This window comes from Meriones unguiculatus, chromosome 17 (genome assembly GCF_030254825.1).
Source record: "Meriones unguiculatus strain TT.TT164.6M chromosome 17, Bangor_MerUng_6.1, whole genome shotgun sequence".
NCBI classification, from domain to species: Eukaryota; Metazoa; Chordata; class Mammalia; order Rodentia; family Muridae; genus Meriones; species Meriones unguiculatus.
In genome coordinates, this window is record NC_083364.1 from 11640150 (window position 1) to 11660684 (window position 20535).

Consider the following 20535-nt stretch of genomic DNA (forward strand, 5'->3'; position numbering starts at 1 on the left):
CAGCTGAGCCACACAGCATCTCTCTCAACAGGAACAGTAAGAGGCACAGATTATAGCGATGATCAAATGCAGTTGGTGTGTAGAAACTGCTCGGCTGCTGTGGCTGAGGCTGTAGGCCGAATGCTTCCTGTGGTACCTATGCTGGTCTCAATCCCCGGGAGGAAGCACTCCTCCTTTCTTAGCCTCTAGATGGTTCAACTATAGGCCCGAGGTGGTTTGAATTTGTCCCCATAGGCTCTGCTGTTTGAGTGTTTAGGCCTCTTTCTGTTTGTTTGTCTCTCGGTTGCTGTCTCAGTATAGAAGCCCTCACTGCTGCTCCACCCCCAAGCCTGCTTGCCACCCTGTGTGACACCGTGGTGGCCATGGACTCACCCTCCGAACCTGTGAGCAAGCCCCTGGGGAAATGCTTTCTTTTGTAAGCTGCCTTGGTCATGGTGTCTCTTTACAGCAACAGAAGAGTGACTAAGACAAGGCCTAAGCCAGAGGCCCTTCTGTTAAGCAATTTTAAATAATCATCTCAATAAGAGTTTATTCCATTCCAGGGATCTAAGAACTAACACATTTTAAAGATGAGGAAAATAAGGCCTAGGCAGGTAGTGATTTTTTTTTAATATACTATTTAGCAGCAGAGCTAGGATTCACCACTGAGCCCTCTGTACCTCCGACTCCGTTCTGGGCTCAGGCAACAATTCCTCTCTAGTAGTTCAGTCTCTTGTCTCACATTGCTTTTCTCAGGTACAAATACAGAATAAACCCCAACAGCACCATGGGTGATAGGAATCCCAGGTCCAGGCTAGAGAGATGGCTCAGAGTTTAAGAGCACTGGCTGCTTTTGTAAAGTTACTGAGTTCAATTCCCAGCAATCACATGCTGGCTCACAACCATCTAGCATGAGATCTGGTGCCCTCTTCTGGCCCACTGGCACACATGCAGGCAGAATACTGCATAATAGACAAATAAATAAATCTTTTTAAAAAATGGGGTATTCACATTACCTTAAAAAATATGAAACGAAGAATTCCAGTTCCATTTAAATGAATCCCACTTAAATGTGACTTTGATTGTGACCCCCTCAGGCTGCCTGTGTCAGTATCTTGCCAGGTCAGCCTCAGTAAAATATCACCATTTCTTTGATCTTGTATACAGCAGTAGCCAAAAAGGAGAACATGTGGTCCCTTCTGTGAAACTGAGTTGATGGAGCCACCTTATCAAGTGCTGTACATATTCACACTTATGAACACACACTTACAGCTAGGTATGATTAACCTCTATTATTCATAAAAAATGAGCTTTCTAAAATATTAGTAAATTTCCACTTTAGTTCTGTTTTGAAGTGTTGGTACCAGTGAAGTAACATTTTTCTTCTTTGAATCTTTTCTTGTAAAGTTACAGTCCTCTCCTTTTCTAAAATGGCAGGAAGCTCCTTCCAGTCCTTGATGAAGATAAAGGGGGCACCCATGGCCTTGAGTAACTGCAGAGGAGTGCTGTGGTGACTTGACATGTTTCCACAGTGGCCAGCTGTCATCACATCTTCTACCATAGGAATGGAGCCAAACGAGCAGGCCTCATATATTCTGTAACACTCTGTGTTCAGGACACAAAGTGAGGTCACTCTGAAGCAAAGCATCTTGGTAATCCTTAAGACTTTCATTTGTCTCCTGAGACTGCCAAGTAGAAAATTAAAGAAACAACAAAGAAATCCCTGTAAGGTTTTACTTTCCTATGGCATCTTTTTTGAAGCAAATCTTTTAATGTCAGTTATCAAAAATGTGAACACATCAGAGAGATGATAAATATGAGAGGCATTGAAAATGTTGGACCAAACACATTTCTTAAAACTTCTTTAAGGTTTGGGGGTGTGGGTATAGCCCAGCTGCTAGAACTCAGACCTAGTATTGATCATCATCTATCTATAAACTGGGTACATAATTTCCTAATTCTACAAGTTGGGAGGCATAGGAAGAATCAGGAGTTTAACATCATCCTGGGCTAAATACCGAGTTTGAGGCCAGCCTTTGCTACATGAGACTGCCTAAAAAAAGTTTTTTTGTTTTGAACATTTGAAAATGATCTGAACAATTTATTGCTGTATATTTAAAAATATCCGGTGATCAATCTTCCAATGGGTGTATTCATTCAATCCGTAATTCCTGAAGGTTGAGTTCTCTTGTCTTAATCTGATGCAGCTGTGCTTTATCCAGTGGTGGGCATTAGGTCTTTGAGTTAAGTCAGGACATTTTCTAGAAAGTCTGAAGCCCTGTGAGGAAAAGCACAGAGGGGCTTCTGGAGTGACAGGGCTGCATTTTTGTATGGGTGATTACTGAATGTTTCATTGCCAAGGGCTCAGAATCAAGAGCTGTATGTGAAATTATTGCAAAATAATTATTGCAAAATGACTTCCATTACTCCATCAATACTTGCTTCCTGATTATAATGGGAAAGACTGGAGAAAAGCCAGTTTCCTAAGTTTTAGTTACTGCTGTACCTTTAGACAGGAGGCTGGAATAAGCAGTTACCATTGTTTCTCTGGAAATCTATTTGTACACAAGGTGACATACGGACTGGAGAGCAAAAGGAAGGAACCATGCAAACATTGAACTTACTGCTCTCTTGCAGAAACCCAACAAAGTTTTTGACCTCCATCTTGTTTCAAAATGTTCACTAGTGCTTGTGTTGATGAGTTTTCATAGACAGTTCCTAAAAAATTACATATGTAGGGCCTCTCATCATGCAGCATCGACCAGCTGGCTTCAACCACGGGAAATTTTCTGTATCTATAAAAGCAAGTAATGAATTACTATATGGTAGGATGCCCCACAGATTGGCTTGTTAAGCCATGTGTTAAGGACAACGGTTTCTAAGCACATTGTACACCACAGACATAAACAGTCCTATTTGTCCACTAAAAAGAAAAGATACTGTTATAATCATGAACTCTGAAAGTTTATTTCAAAAAAATTCCAAAGAATAAAACAATGAGTAGAAGCTGTGTTGGTATAACATTCTTTTGAAATGTATACACCTTACCCTTGTTTATTCAAATGCAGATCCCCCCCCCCCACCATCTGTCTTGTTTCAATCCGGATATTGCCTTGTGATTCTTATTTTAAGCATACTGTCTCAACTGTGTGCAAACAGGCCAAAATAAAGAAATTAGACACAATGTTGAGGTGGGAGGAGCCAGAGGGCAGTGGGAGGAGAGGAGAGCTAGGAGAGAGAGCTGGAGGAGAGATCTTGGAACTACGTGGAGATGGCCTGGACATAATATTTCGCAAAAAGCAAGTATAACATGGGAAATCTAAATGTTAGGAAACTATGAGGGCTTGGAGGTTTAGGATAGAGTAATTTTTGCCAGCACTGTGTTCTAGGTTAACTAAATAAATCCAGTCTCTGTGTGGTAATTTGGTTATACAGCTGTTTAGGACTAACAGCAGTTTACTAGAATATATATTAATCACCGCTTACAACAAACCCGTTATTATACAGAGGGGGCTCATTCCATGGGCATTGGTTTGCATATAAATGTGTGCCTGTAGTCTATGCTGTACACAAGATTACTATGGCATTTTGGTTCAAATAACTTTTTGTTTGAAAGAGTGCCATAGACTGCACCATGTTTTTTTTTTCCATAATTTTATTTTTCTCATTAGTTACATTTTGTTAATTCTGTATCCCAGCTGTATCCCTCATTCCCTCCCCAATCCCACCAGACTGCACCATGTTTAATAACATTCCTGGGTTTTACCCCCTTGACACCAGTTGTTATAATTCCCCCTCTTCAGTTGAGACAACCAAAAGGTTTCCACATGCTACCCAATGTCTCCTCATCGGGAACAGGGTGAGGTTGGCAACACCAGAATGACTATGCTTCTGTCTTCTATTAGGTGAGTAGGTGATGTCATATAATGTGGAAAAAGTATAAACATTTCTACAAATGCAGGCTTTTTTAAAGAAATAGATTTTTTCTGAAGGTTGGGTGTACTTACAAAGTTTTTGAAATTTTAAGGCTGGTCCCAGCCTAAACCTCTTCGCCTGGAATGTTGTCCACATAGGGGTGGGAATACCTGTCCCTGGCATTTCTCTAGTGACATCTGTACAGCTAAAGCAGTCTGAATTCACACATGGTGGTAACCAGTGATATAATAACGAATGTCGGATTTAATTCGATCAGTGAGATGATTCATTTCCTCAACAAATATCTGAGTACCTACTGTGTATAAGCATTATTTTAAAATTTACTTTTTTTAAATTTATGTGTATATTAGTATATTTGTGTGCCTGCTTGTCTCCATGTGCAGCCAAGCGCCCACAGAGTTCAGAACAGGGATTCAGAGCCTTGGAACTGTAATCGCACATGGCTATGAGACACAGCATGTGGGTGCTTAGAACTGAATCCGAGTTTCCTATATGAGCAGTAATTGTTCTTAACTGCTGAGCCACCTCTATAGCCCATTTCTACAGAACTATTTTAAATCAGGGAAGAAAACTCCTGACCTCAGAAAGTTTATATACTACTGAGAGCCTATCTCTTACTATAAAAATCTACCCACAGAAAGTTTAAAAAATGTTTTCCATTTTTTTTAAACTGGAGGATGATTATATATTGAGGACCCTAAACTATCATTTAATTAACCTCTGCTTTTACAGTTGAGATTAACATCAAGTCATCCAATCACAAACCCAAGGGAAGTCTATACAGTATATAAAAATATTGCCACAACAGTATTTGTTTTCACTAGAGTTATGGCTTTGTCTTTGTTCATTCTCTGCTAAACATCTCTTCAGGACACTAATAAGCTTAAAATTTTATCCTATATCCATTTTTAGAACAAACAAGTACTCTTCAGTTCTCCTCAGAAGATGGTAAAATACAACAAAGCAGTTACTATTGCCACTGATGCTCGAGGCCACTCTTTTTGATGGTAGGAAAGATAGGCCTGCCTCATCACCAGTGAGCTTACTGCCATTTAAAACACCATCTTCCCTGTTCTGTTCAGAACACCAGAGGGATGCCTTTCTTATCTTGTACTTACGTTGCCACACCTAAAGGCCACTGGAAAACATCTGCGCCATTAATCCAAGGGCTGTCGTATGTTATGAAAAGCAGGTCCACAAAGCCTCCATTTCTTTTGAGGAACTGCATTATCCAGTCATTGTCACAGTATGCATTTCCAAGCAAGACAACAGCCAGATGCCGCAGTTTCTGGGTTTGCATTAAATTCTGTGCATAAAGTAACCACTGGGTGGCATGGGAGATCTTTGCTTTTTCTCTTCCGTTTAACACAAGGACCACATTGTCTATGTCTATGGAGAAGTACCCTGGAACCACACCCAGGCCAGTGATGAAGCAGTCGAAAACAACACACCACAAGCAAGAGATAAACAAAACTGAACAAAGGAAATTTCAATCGTTTTATATAAAATCTAGAATAAGATTTAATTAATATTCTCATTGGAAGTGCAATTTGTATAATGCAAGTTCTTCTGAGCAAGTGGGACAGAATAATAGAAAGCTTTGGATGTAGAAATTCAGCTAGTATATGAGAGTGGACTCTCATTTCTTCACTGAAGGCAAGGCATTAAGATACAATGTAAAGGAAAGCATCAAGCTTCAGGAGATTCTGATCATAATTAAAAGGATTTGTGTGCATGCATGTGTCCATGCATGCATGTGTGTCACGGTGTGCTTGTGACAGCCAGAGGACAACTTGGAGGAGTTGGTTCTCTCCTTCCACCATGCAGACCTTGGGGTTGAATTCAGATTGTCTCAGTTAAGGGCAACCACTTTTACACGGCAACTCATCTTACCAGCCCTTAAAGGATAATTTTATGTAAATATGAAAGTACATAAAAATAAGTATTGAAAAATACTTATATATCTTCCATCAGTAGAAATATAAAAATGTGAGTGAGATTATACATTAAATTCCTAATAGCAATTCTTTAGTGAAGAATAAAAAGAGTAGGAAACAAAGAAAAGGCTTGTATTGGAAACAATTCTGTTTGGAGGAAAGTTAAACATAAAGAATTCCTGACAGCTGAGATATATTAAGTCTGAGTGGTTAGCAAGTGGGAGAATGTTGTATTTTCTTCCTTGCAATATATTTTTAAGAGTCTTCATAAAAGGAATAGACATGCTCCATAACTCACACTGTCACCAGCTGCCCCAAGCAATCACTGCCGCAGAAGTGTTCTGAACTTTGGGAGTCAAAGTGCAAGGGAATGAGCAGTTAGGAAGTGAAAACAGTGAGTGTGGACAACTGTTCTGAAATTCCGGATGAGGATCAACGGAGAGTAGTGGGGGAGGAAAATGAAGGAGAGAGAGGCAGCACCTGACAGAACATCGTCTGAGAAGAGAAGGATGGCATGCACAGAACATCCTGGAGTAGGGAGATCACCTCCCAGAGAGCTCAGGGTGAGGGAAGGCTTGAGAGAGAAGGGGTAAAGATGCCTGAGCATCTAGTTAAGGGAGAGAATTATGGATGCCCTCACTCTCGGTGTGCTAGGAATAAGAATGTGCGCCCCACTCCCTGTCCATGGGGGGCTGGGAACCAAGGCCAGATGTGTGCATGTTCAGTGAGAGTTCTACCAACTGAGCTGTATTTCCAACCCCTAGCTACTACACTTAAAACAGGAAAATTTCCTACTATACACTAACATTACAAAAATAAGGCTTGTGTATGAGTAGTATAATGTACAGAATGAGTGCTGTGTTCTAACTATCTAAAGTTATTACTGAAAATACGTTAACTGAAAATAATCATGTACAGAATTCTAATTTGCTCTTGTGGGTTACTCAGCATATGTGTAAGCATCAGAACTTACAATGTTCAATATATTTTTCTACTGTTTGCCTCAACTAAAAAATGTCTTCAGAGTAAGCACTTCCACATAGAGAGCCCAGAGGAATCATTTCAGTCGAAATAACTGTGCAAACAGTATAGTTTTGGAATTCACTTAAGTTAGCTCCAGTGTAACTTGACTGAGACTACAACTTGCGATTCCATAAGACTTCATTAATTTTGGATACATTATCTACTACTTTTCATTGTTTAATAAGGTATTTTAAAAATCTGTCACAGAACTTGACTACAAAGTTCTCTAAGAGGAAAAAACACAGTTTCTTCCATGATGACGTAAAATCTTGCATACAAACCTCAGAAAGGCAAACTGGGCTTAGCCTTTCTTGGTGGTACTTAATGATGTTTTGCTTTAATCCCTTTTCTATCAAGTAATACCAAGTAATTATAAGCTTAAGGATGACACGCATGACTGTGCCTTCAGGGAAGAAATGAGAGTCTCACATATTCCATTCTATAGACTAGTTGAATTCCAGAAACTTCTCTGCAATGTTAGTCCACTGACATGTCACTGCTCAACTACAAACACAGAGAGCAATTTATGCATGCAATAGACATTCACTTTTTTTTTGGACTGGCCATTGAACCCAAGGTGTTGCACATTCTATGACAGCCTTCCTGCCACTAAGATCCACTTACTCTTTCAAGCAGTGAAATCTAACTAGTGTGAAGCTTAGGAGTATACACACAACCTACAATGAGATTAGAACAATGAGACTAAATACCTGTTTACACTGCATGTATGATTCCTTTGAGAGAGTCAAGCAATGACAGGCTCGGGAGCTACCTGAGTTGGCAAAGTGCTTGTGCCGTGAGCATGAGGACCTAAGGACAATTCTTGAACTAAGATAACAGGCTGATGTCATGATGGAGAGGCAGATCCCTGGTGCTCACTATCCAGACAGCCTAGCCTAATCACTAAGCTTCTACGAGAAACCTGTTCTCAAAATCAGCTGGTAGCTGCAGGCTGCCGAGGTGTGTATGTGGGCACACATGTGAACATAAGGTTGAAGGGAGAAGTGGTGGGTTGTACAGAGAAGGAACTGGAGGGGAGGGAATGCAGGTTGGACTGGATCATGTATTCATTCAGTCTGACATGTATTCACGACCTCATGTATTAACATTATATAAAATATTTAATTGAAGACAAACAGGGACAAGCCGGGTTCAGTGATGTACACCTGTTCCCAGCACTGAGGAGGCAGTGGCAGGCAGATCATTGTGAGTTTGAGGCCAGCCTGGTCTACAAAGCAAGTCCAGGGCAGCCAAGGCTACACAGAAAAACACTGTCTTGAAACAACAACAATAACAAAAGAAGTAAAACAACTAATATAAAAACAACTAATATTTATTTCCATTAAAAGCCAACTGGAAATAGTAACTTAATGATAAAACTATGTTTTTTTTTAAATTAAAGTCATCTTAATTCTATTTGAAAATTAAAAATTATACAGTGATAAGTAAGTTACATAAAAGTAAAATCCTTGAAAGTGTTGGCAATGCACTGGTTTTTTAGAATCTAAAACTCAAAACAGAAACATTTTGAATTTTGGAAAAAAAGGGAGCCTACATAATCACGTAAATCATAGTCGATATGACATAAAATGTTTTAATAAGTAACAGTTGGACTCTGAGTATTTCCAGGTTAACCTAGCTACGAACGAAAAGAAAATCATGAAAGTAATGTTTATTTTCGTCCTCTAAGGCATAGAACATTGTGTTCATTTACCAGTCAAGTGTATGTAATGAAGTTTTCCATATCATGAGCTAAAACCAAAACAGACATAAGACTCCCCAGAATTAATTTACAGACTTTTAATTTCTTTCTTCTCTGCACTGGGGACTGAACCCGGGGCCTGGCACATACTAGGCAACTCATCTGCCACTGAGGCAGGTCTCCAGCTTTCCCTCCAAAATTACCTTGAAATGTCTAATTTAATAAGAAAACGTTTACTAAAGTGTAAGCAGGACCTATTTATTTATTTATTCATTCCCAGGATTGATTTCTGTTTTCTTCCCAAGCTGAAGCATAAAGATATAAAATAGGTTTATAAAAGTATAAATATACTGTGCATACTATATGATAAAATATAGAACATACTTATGAGAGTATATTCCCTCCAGTAGATACATGAGGCGTCACGCGGCAGGCAAGGTCAGTGTTGTCTATCTGTACCTGTACTGTGTTCTTCCTACAATCAATTGTCCTTCCCTCCATTGCGAAGGGAATGGTCCTATTTCTCCGGGGGATCAAGAGTGCTTTCAAAAACATGTTCTCACAGATACAAACCTGGTAGTCAAAGAACAAAACCAGACACATCTGCTGTCTTAGCTGTTTTAGAATGTCAGGAAAATGTATGTTTTATTCTTTTCTCTTTTGACTCTGAGCTGAGACGTTTCTCTCCATGGTCGGTTGCAGGCGGTGACCGAGACAATCCTCAGTCATGCGTGGCAGCTTACTGTATGCGGGGCAGACTTCAGTTGCTGTAGTTGTAAAGATGACAGGACATTTTACTTATACCGAGGAACCCCAAATGTCACTGAACCCCGGCTACCCATCATATTCTGAAGCAAAATGTATATTATAAACTAAAATACCTTCGTTATTAGAATTAATTTAATATCGTGAGTGGAGAGACTAAGTGTCTTGTGCTGAAGCCACAAGTACAACAAAGCATTCAGTGTGTCAAGGGGATAGATATCACCTCCCCATTTGCTCAGACATCCTTGAAGGCATGATCCCCTCTGCAAGCTGACAGACACTTCATCCTGTCTCCTAAGGGCAACCACGATGCTTTGTTTTGTTACATGAGGTAACATTAATATGCAGGCCTACAACCTCTGAGAACCCCTTGTCAGTTATTTTGAAAGATATTCTTTGGTCCATTTCCATTATGCCATGCTCTTAAAGCCACACTAACAACCATTGTGAAAATTTGGGCCACTGTATAAAACATCCAAATGTGTCAGCCTAAATAATGCCCCTCTTCTCCAGGTCATACCCTAATCTCTAGATCCTGTGACTATTGTCTTACACAGCAGAGTGTCTCAATGTGACCTAGCTGCTGAGGTGCAGAGCCTTCCAGAGACACAGACACTCCCACCTTGAGGAAGGTGGAAGCTGTAACGTTCTCAATCACTCCATGGGCAGTTCGCTACTGCAGCCTCAGCAAACTGTGCCATGTGGGTAGAACACCTGGAAGGGAGGTGCCACTGTAACAAAGTTACATGTGGAAGGGGCTTGGAAACTGGGAAATGGGGGTGGCTGGAAGAACTCTGAAGAGTAACTTTTTTTTTATTTTTATTTTTGTAAGCAAAGTCTACTTTAGATTGCCTGAAACAGACTGCAGAATAATTCAGATGCTCACAGTTCATTTAGTGAGCAAGACTCAGAAGAGAGCAAGGAACACAGTACAGAAAACCTACATTGCCTTAAGAACAGACTCCCTGAAACTGACTTCATAAAGGAAATACACAATCTAGCATATTCCATACCAGGAGAGGACACAGTTTACACTGTTCAAGCTTTTCCTCTTACACTGACTTACCAATGGCTGCTTTGCCCCACATTTGTACCGTGTTCGTGTTTCTCTTTTGTGGGCTTGTTTAATATTTGCAGATGATCTTCTGGGATCCTGCAAGGGGCTTGGGTGACTTCTCCAGCCTCACCCCCTGCAGCACACAGACTATCATGTGGCTCCCAACATCTGGTGCTGAAACCCGGGAGCAGGGAGCCTGCTACCGCCAATGCTGGGTAAGGAGAGCCCCCGTTAGTGGGGAGGAATTCAGATCCGCAACATTAAGGTTTGTCTTGAAAGACACGTTCGATCTTTATTTATCCCGTTTCTCATTTCGGCTAGCAGAAGCCCTTATGGCCTTCCCTGCTGTGATAGCTGCCATAGCTCTCCTTTTTTTGGTTTCGTGCAAACTTGAGGCCTGCCTCGGAAGGAAAGGGATTAGCAAAAGGTTAATGGTAGGGGAGATGCGAGACGACATGCCAGAATCAGGACGTGAGAATAGATTAGGGGCCCCAATGGATAGAAATAGAGACGTCTCTAAGAAAAAAGACCCTTCTGTGGACGTTAAAGCCATGGAAGAGAGAGGTCAGGGAAAGAACACCCTGGGATTTGAGCAGCTATATCCCTCTGGCAAAGAGGATTTGGAGGGGGAAGCAGCCCGCTATGAGGAAAAACGATACCATCCGGATGAGCGGCCGTTACTATTATATCAAAAGCAAAGTAGTATGAGGAACAGGAAGGGCGCACTTTCTCAGTTGGCCGCTCCCGTTGTCTCTAGTGCTCCCCCATCCTACACCGGGAGGCACTGTCCTGATTCCTTCTTTTCAACAGAAGATAGACACAAAATTTTTCAGATTTTCCAGTATTTGAAGATGTGGAGGGAGGCCGTGTCCACGTACCTGTAGATTACCCTCTAGTCAAGGAACTGGCAGAGTCAGTTAATAAGTACGGGGTGGATGCTAATTTCACAATTGCGCAGCTTGAGAGGCTAGGCTCTACAGCAATGACCCCAAATGATTGTCAGACAGTAGTGAAAGCTGCCCTCCCTAATATGGGAGTGTATTTGGAATGGAAAGCCCTATGGTATGATGCCTGTCAATCCCAAGCTAGGGCTAATGCCAATGCAGAAGACAATCAACGACGCTGGACATTTGAGCTACTAACAGGACAAGGTCCGCATGTCCAGCAACAGACACATTATGATTGGGGAGCGTATGGCCAAATATCTGCTGCTGTAATTAAAGCATGGAAGGCCCTTTCAAAGAAGGGTGGGACCGAGGGCCATTTAACAAAAATTATCCAGGGTCCTCAGGAGTCATTCCCAAAATTTGTGGCCAGAATGACGGATGCAGCAGGCAGGATATTTGGAGACCCAGAAAGGGTCCGGCCAATGATAGAACAACTGGTGTATAAAAATACTTCACCAGAATGCAAGGCAGTCATTACCCCCAGAAGGGACAAAGGACTGACAGACTGGATAAAAGTTTGCCGAGGACTCGGAGGCCCGCTTACCAACACCGGGCTGGCGGAAGCTATATTACAGAGCAATAACCGCCCAAGTTCTGAAAATAATAATGTTTGTTTTAATTGTGGCAAATGGGTCATTTTAAGAGAGACTGTCGTGTGTCTGTGCAAAAGAAGGTTCCTGGACTTTGCCCGAAGTGTAAAAAGGGCAATCACTGGGCTAATGAGTGCCGTTCAATTAGAGATATTCAGGGAAAGCTTATCCAGCATGAAACCCCCCCTAATGAGAGAAATGAAAATATTCCAAAAAACGGATTTCAGGGCTCCAAGTCTCAGGGCCCCCCAAAAAATGGGACACAGACAGACAGCAGGAGGGCTTATCCAGCTATAGAGCAACAAGAGGATCAGCAGGCCTGGACCTCCGTTCCACCTCCTAATTCTTATTAATGCCACACATGGGGGTGCAACCTGTCCCAGTGGAGTTTGAAGGTCCCCTGCCTGAAGGAAGTGTCAGTCTTATTCTGGGTCGCTCTTCTCTCACTTTAAAAGGGCTTATGGTCCATCCTGGAATTTTAGATCAGGATTTTACGGGACAGCTCCAGGTGCTTTGTTCCTGCCCCCAAGGCATATTTTCTATTTCTCCTGGAGAAAGGATTGCTCAATTAGTCCTCCTCCCAAGTCTTCATGACTGTTTTCCATCTACCAAAACACCAAGGGGCACAAGAGGACTCGGTTCCACAGGAACAGATTTTGCTCATTTGGTAGTTGATCTTTAGACCAGACCTACCTTACAATTACAAATAGAAGGAAAAGGTTTTACTGGTATTTTGGACACAGGGGCTGATAAAAGCATTATCTCTTCCACCTGGTGGCCTAAGGCGTGGCCTGTTACACAATCATCCCACTCCTTACAAGGGTTGGGATATGAGGCCAGCCCTGCAGTTAGTTCATGCTCTTTGAGGTGGCAAGCACCGGAAGGTCAAACAGGAAGTTTCATACCATATGTTCTTCCTCTCCCTGTCAATTTCTGGGAAAGAGATATTTTGCAGGATTTAGGATTAACATTGACCAATGAGTACTTTCAACAGGCAATTGATATAATAAAAAGGATGGGTTATAAGGAAGGAAAAGGCCTTGGTAAACAGGAACAAGGGAGATTGCACCCGATTTCACAGGAAAATAATACAGGAAAACAAGGCCTGGGTTTTCATTAACTGCCATTGAGGGTTCCATGCCCTTATCTTTGCTCACAGAGGAAGCCGTATGGGTTCCTCAATGGCCCCTTTCCTCTAAAAAGCTAGAAGCCGCTACAAGGCTGGTTAAAGAACAGGTACAGCTTGGTCATTTGGAACCATCTACTTCCCCCTGGAATACACCCATTTTTGTTATAAAAAAGAAATCAGGAAAGTGGAGGCTTCTCCATGACCTGAGGGCTATTAATCCACAGATGCGATTATTTGGAACAGTGCAACGAGGCTTGCCTCTGCTTTCAGCCCTGCCTAAGCAATGGAGAATTATAATAATAGACATCAAGGATTGTTTTTTCTCTATTCCATTGTGCCCACGAGACAGACAGAGATTTGCCTTTACCCTACCTGCTGTTAATCACAATGAGCCAGACCAAAGATATCAGTGGACAGTCCTACCTCAAGGCATGGCTTATAGCCCCACCATGTGTCAATTGTATGTGAAGATGGCTCTTGAACCAGTTAGACAGCAATTTCCTTCCTTGTTGCTGATTCATTATATGGATGATATTCTCTTGTGCCATGAGGAGTTAGCCATCTTACAAGATGCGTATCCTTTGTTGCAAAAAACCCTGCAACAATGGGGATTGCATATTGCCACTGAAAAGGTCCAAGTTTCAAAAGTGGGTTCCTTTCTAGGGACTGTTATTTATCCAGAACAAATAGTTCCTCAAAAAATAGAAATTCACAGGGATCATTTACATACCTTAAATGATTTTCAAAAATTATTAGGTGATATAAATTGGCTTAGGCCGTTTTTAAAGATTCCTTCTGCTGAATTAAAACCCCTATTTGATATTTTGGAAGGGGATGCTCATATTTCTTCACCCAGAGCCTTAACACCGGCTGCAAGCCACGCCCTGCGAGTGGTAAAAATTGCTTTACAGGATGCCCAATTAAAACGTGTAGATAAAACTAAGACCTTTGACCTGTGTGTCATTAAAACTAAACATTTACCAACTGCTGTATTATGGCAAGATGGACCCTTAGTGTGGGTTCATCCCAATGCTTCTCCTACAAAAATTATTGAATGGTATCCAGATGCAGTCGCTCAACTCGCACTTCGTGGGTTAAAAACAGCCATTACATACTTTGGGAAGGAGCCAAAGTCTTTAATAGTGCCTTATAGGGCTCACCAAGTTCAGGTATTAACTGCTACCTCTGATACTTGGGCGGTGCTAGTTACCTCCTTTAGTGGTTCAATTGATAATCATTACCCAAGACATCCTATTTTGCAATTTGCTTTAACTCAGGAGGTAGTCTTCCCGCATGTAACATCACAAAAACCACTTCGGGATGGATTGGTAGTTTATACGGATGGGTCAAAAACAGGAATAAGAGCTTATGTGGTTAATAATAAAGTTATTTCTAAGCAATATCATGAGACCTCGCCTCAAATTGTGAAATGTTTAGTAGTGCTAGAAGTTTTTAAAAAATTTCCAGGTCCTTTAAATATTGTTTCTGATTCTAGTTATGTGGTAAATGCAACCAAAATCTTAGAGGCTGCTGGATTAATTAAAGCGTCTAGCAAGCTTGCAAAAATTTTTCAAAGGATTCAGTTTGCCTTAATTACCAAAAGATCCCCTGTTTTTATTACACATATTAGGGCTCATTCCGGTCTACCGGGGCCCATGTCCCATGGAAACGACCTGGCAGATCGAGCCACAAAGATGATTGCATTTGCCCTCCTTTCAAATTTAAAATTGGCTAAGGAATTTCATAAAAGGTTTCATGTTACAGCTGAGACATTGTGTCATCGATTTGACATTACTAGAAAAAAAGCTAGAGATATTGTTACCCAATGTCAAAATTGCTGTCAGTTCTTACCTATGCCTCATGTTGGGATTAATCCCAGAGGAATCTGTCCACTACAAGTGTGGCAGATGGATGTTACCCACATTTCATTTTTTGGTAAACTTCAATATTTGCATGTTTCTGTTGATACTTGCTCTGGAGTTATGTTTGCTTCTCCCCTGACTGGAGAAAAGGCAGCCCATGTTATTCAACATTGCCTAGAGGCATGGAGTGCCTGGGGAAAGCCCAAAATTCTAAAAACTGACAATGGGCCAGCCTATACTTCTCAAAAATTTAGACAGTTTTGTCATCAGATGGAAATAACCCATCTAACCGGTCTCCCATAAAACCCTCAAAGTCAGGGTATTATTAAACGTGCTCACCGCACCCTAAAATCCTACTTAATAAAACAAAAGGGAGGAGTCCAGGAGGCTCTGCCCTCAGTGCCACGAGTGACCGTTTCCTTAGCACTCTTCACACTCAATTTTTTAAATTTGGACAGTCAAGGCCATTCGGCAGCTGATCGCCACTACTCAGGGCCTAATAGGCCCAAGGAAATGATTAAATGAAAGGATGTCTTAACTGGTCAGTGGAAAGGCCCGGATCCTATTTTAATAAGATCCAGGGGAGCTGTCTGTGTTTTCCCACAGGAAGAAAACAATCCATTCTGGGTACCGGAGTGCCTCACGCGAAAGCTCGTGACAGCTGCAGATGATATTTCAACAGATACACCTGCTACTGCTTAAAGAGTCAAGGGCGGTGAGGATGACCACTAATTCTTCTCGAGTGGATTCATTGCCCACAGATTGCCTTTACCCTGGGTTTCTTCTGCCTTTTCTTAATTTAAGATTGGGTGGGGGTTGGAACGTTTGGTGCAGCGCTATGTCGTGGCTTAGTGTTTTTTACTCTGGTTGTTCTGCAAACTCAATACCCAAAACAAACCTGACTAGGTCGCAATCACGCAAGTACTAGCAGCCTTGGAACAAGGATCATCTCCCAAAAATTTGGTTATCCATGTTAAAAAATTAAAACAGACTGTGACACTCAGTCGATGTACCTCAGGGGTTTTACCCATTGCACTGAGTCGATGAGTGATCCAAGTCTCAATGTTTGCCTTTGCCTAAGCGGCTATGGTACCTAAATAGGAGAATGACAGCCCTTGCACTCCCTGGAATTTTATTCCATTGCACGGGAATGGGTGTCACCTCCTTCTTTAATCTTCTCCCTTAGCCCCTGCACCCAGAGGACCTTTCTCCATTGCACGTGGTGGGGTAAGGGAGTAATCTAAAGCTCTTGATCACTTACTCCCCAAAAAAAGAGTTCGCTTGATCGAACTTAGGGCCCTCTTGTACCATGCTTATATAGGCTTTAAGGCAGTTTTCATTTATTAAAACAAAAGGGGGATGTGGAGAGCTGAGACTCAGACGCCACTAGATGGCGTTGACATTCCACCCTCAAAACTGTAAACAGCCTCCAGTACACATGCGCAAATTGCGTAAGCACGCTAAGCATGCTGGGCCCGAGTCACCAGGCAGGGTAAAGAATGAGCAGCCAATCAGGATATTGACACGTCACTTAGGTGCGACCTGGGCTTATATAAACAGCACCACATCGGGCTCTCTGTCCTCTCCTCTTTCCATCACGTGACTGTAATAAAGATTTTGTTGCGGGAGGATTCCTGTGTCCGCATGTGTTTCTGCTGGCGAGACTATCATGCGGCTCCCAACACATAAAAATAAGTATTGAAAAATACTTATATATCTTCCATCAGTAGAAATATAAAAATGTGAGTGAGATTATACATTAAATTCCTAATAGCAGTTCTTTAGTGAAGAATAAAAAGAGTAGGAAACAAAGAAAAGGCTTTTATTGGAAATAATTCTGTTAGGAGGAAAGTTAAACATAAAGAATTCCTGACAGCTGAGATATATTAAGTCTGAGTGGTTAGCAAGTGGGAGAATGTTGTATTTTCTTCTTTGCAATATATTTTTAAGAGTCTTCATAAAAGGAATAGACATGCTCCATAACTCACACTGTCATCTGCTGCCCCAAGCAATCACTGCCGCAGAAGTGTCCTGAACTTTGGGAGTCAAAGTGCAAGGGAATGAGCAGTTGGGAAGTGAAAACAGTGAGTGTGGACAACCGTTCTGAAGTTCCGGATGAGGATCAACGGAAAGTAGTGGGGGTGGAAAATGAAGGAGAGAGAGGCGGCACCTGACAGAACATGGTCTGAGAAGAGAAGGATGGAATGCACAGAACATCCTGGAGTAGGGAGATCACCTCCCAGAGAGCTCAGGGTGAGGGAAGGCCTGAGAGAGAAGGGGTAAAGATGCCTGAGCATCTAGTTAAGAGAGAGAATATTCATGATCTAACATGTATTCATGTCCTCATGTCCTCATGTACTAACATTATATAAAATATTTAATTGAAGACAAACTGGGACAAGCCGGGTTCGGTGATATGCACCTGTAATCCCAGCACTGAGGAGGCAGAGGCAGGCAGATCGTTGTGAGTTTGAGGCCAGCCTGGTCTACAAAGCAAGTCCAGGGCAGCCAAGGCTACACAGAAAAACACTGTCTTGAAACAACAACAATAACAAAAGAAGTAAAACAACTAATATAAAAACAACTAATATTTATTTCCATTAAAAGCCAACTGGAAACAGTACCTTCATGATAAAACTATGTTTTTTTAATTAAAGTCATCTTAATTCTATTTGAAAATTAAGAAATTATACAGTGATAAGTACGTTAAATAAAAGTAAAATCCTTGAAAGTCTTGCCAATGCACTGGTTTTTTAGAATCTAAAAATCAAAACAGAAACATTTTGAATTTTGGAAAAAAAGAGAGCCTACATAATTACATAAATCATAGTAGATATGACATAAAAAGTTTTCATAAGTAAAAGTTGGACTCTGAGTATTTCCAGGTTAACCTAACTAGGAATGAAAAGAAAATGATGAAAGTAATGTTTACTTTCGTCCTCTAAGGCATAGAACACTGTGTTCATTTACCAGTCAAGTGTATGAAATGTGGAACATGAAGTTTTCCATATCATCAGCTAAAACCAAGGTGAAATAAGACTCCCCAGGATTTATTTACAGACTTTTAGTTTCTCTCTTCTCTGCACTGGGGACTGAACCCAGGGCCTGGCACATGCCAGGCAACTGATCTTCCACTGAGACAGGTCTCCAGCTTTCCCTCCAAAATTACCTTGAAATGTCTAATTTAATAAGAAAACCTTTACTAAAGTGTAAGCAGGACCTATTTATTTATTTATTCATTCCCAGGATAGATTTCTGTATTCTTCCCAACCTAAAGCATAAATATATAAAATAGGTTTATAGAAGTATAAATATACTGTGCATACTATATGATAAAATATAGAGCACACTTATGAGAGTATATTCCCTCTGGTAGGTCCATGAGGCCTCACCCAGCAGGCAAGGTCAGTGTTGTCTAACAGTACCTGTACTGTGTTCTTCCTACAATCAACTGTCCTTCCCTACATTGCACAGTCACGTCCGGGGGATCAAGAGTGCCTTCGAAAACATGTTCCCACAGATACAAACCTGGTAGACAAAGAACAAAACCAGACAATTCTGCTGTCTTAGCCGTTTTAGAATGTTAGGAAAATGTATGTTTTATTCTTTTCTCTTTTGACTCTGAGCTGAGACGTTTCTCTCCATGGTCGGTTGCAGGCAGTGACTGAGACAATCCTCGGTCCTGTGTGGCAGCTTACTGTATGCGGGGTAGACTTCAGTGGCTGTAGTTGTAAAGATGACAGGACATTTTACTTATACCAAGGAACCCAAAATGTCACTGAACCCTGGCTACCCATCATATTCTGAAGCAAAATGTATATTATAAACTAAAATACCATCATTATTAGAATTAATTTAATATCGTGAGTGGAGAGACTAAATGTCTTGCGCTGAAGCCACAGGTACACCAAAGCATTCAGTGTGTCAAGGGGATAGATATCACCTCCCCATTTGCTCAGACGTCCTTGAAGGCATGATCCCCTCTGCAAACTGACACTTCATCCTGCCTCCTAAGGGCAACCACGATGCTTTGTTTTGTTACATGAGGTAACATTAATATGCAGGCCTACAACCTCTGAGAACCCCTTGTCAGTTATTTTGAAAGATATTCTTTGGTCCATTTCCATTATGCCATGCTCTTAAAGCCACACTAAAAACCAGTGTGAAAATGTGGGCCATTGGATAAAACATCCAAATGTGTCAGGCTAAATAATGCCCCGCTTCTCCAGGTCATACCCTAATCTCTAGATCTTGTGACTATTGTCTTACACAGCAGAGTGTCTCAATGTGACCTAGCTGCTGAGGTGCAGAGCCTTCCAGAGACACAGACTCCCGCCTTGAGGAAGGCAGAAACTGTAACATTCTCAATCGCTCCATGGGCAGTTCACCACAGCAGCCTCAGCAAACTGTGCTATGTGGGTAGAACATGGTACCTGGACGGCAGGTGCCACTGTAACAAACAGTTACATGTGGAAGGGGCTTGGAAACTGGGAACTGGTGGGGCTAGAAGAACTCTGAAGAGTAATTTTTTTTTATTTTTATAAGCAAAGTCTACTTTAGATTGCCTGAAACAGACTGCAGAATAATTCAGATGCTCACAGTTCATTTAGTGAGCAAGACTCAGAAGAGAGCAAGGAACACACTAGAGAAAACCTACATTGCCTTAAGAACAGACTCCCCGAAACTGACTTCGTTAAAGGAAATACACAATCTAGCGAATTCCAAACCAGGACAGGACACAGTTTACACTGTCTTCTCAAGCTTTTCCTCTTACACTGACATACCAATGGCTACTTTGCCCCAGATTTGTACACTGTGTTCGTGTTTCTCTTTTGTGGGTTTGTTTAATATTTGCAGACGATCTCCTGGGCTCATCCACGGGGCTTGGGTCACTTCTCCAGCCCCACCCCCTGCAGCACACACAGCTTGTGTTCTAAGCTCCAGAAGGCTCTATTCCATTGCTGTTGCTCTTCTTGGTGGTCATCTTATGTTACTGCAAGTGGGATGGACTTCCCCAATAGCCTCTCAAAGGCTCTCTGCATGGTCCCTTTAATCCTGGGTCTTCAACTGCCTGTGAGTCTGCACCTTCACCAGTGGCCTCTCCTGGCTTCCTACAGAGCCAAGTCTCAGCTGATCTCAACACTCCTTCATGCCTTCAAAACCAGTACCACCTGGGTGACTCGTACACTACCAAGTTCTGTTGCCAACAGGCTTGGCCACCTCTGGAACACAGCACCTGTGTGTTGACCCGGAGAAAACACTTTCCAGAAGGCTTTACGTTAATGATGCTGGGCTCTTAAGCACTGCTAGTTTCTCAGCTGGGGCTGATCATCACTGATTGTCTCAGTCACACAAAGATTTCTCTTCCACGGTGCTTGCTGGTCTTTTGTTAATCACAGCTGATTCTTCAGCTCCAGCTGTTCAGACACTACAGATTCCTCACAGAAATGGCCCAGCAGAGTCTTTGCTTTCCTCTGAAACTGGACAAGCCAGGCCTCTATTGTCAGCACCGCTCTCAACATCCTTATCTTCCAAGCTCCAACAGCTGCCCACTAAGCTGTCAACACTCAATGGTTTTTTCATCCAAAGTTTTAAGTCCTTCTGCAAT

The 20535-nt window shown here is 41.7% G+C and overlaps 1 pseudogene; it reads right to left on the reverse strand.

The window, feature by feature from the left end:
• Positions 1-1261: 1261 nt before the first annotated feature.
• LOC132648664 (ribitol-5-phosphate xylosyltransferase 1-like) lies at positions 1262-19802 on the reverse strand (annotated as a pseudogene).
• Positions 19803-20535: the final 733 nt, after the last annotated feature.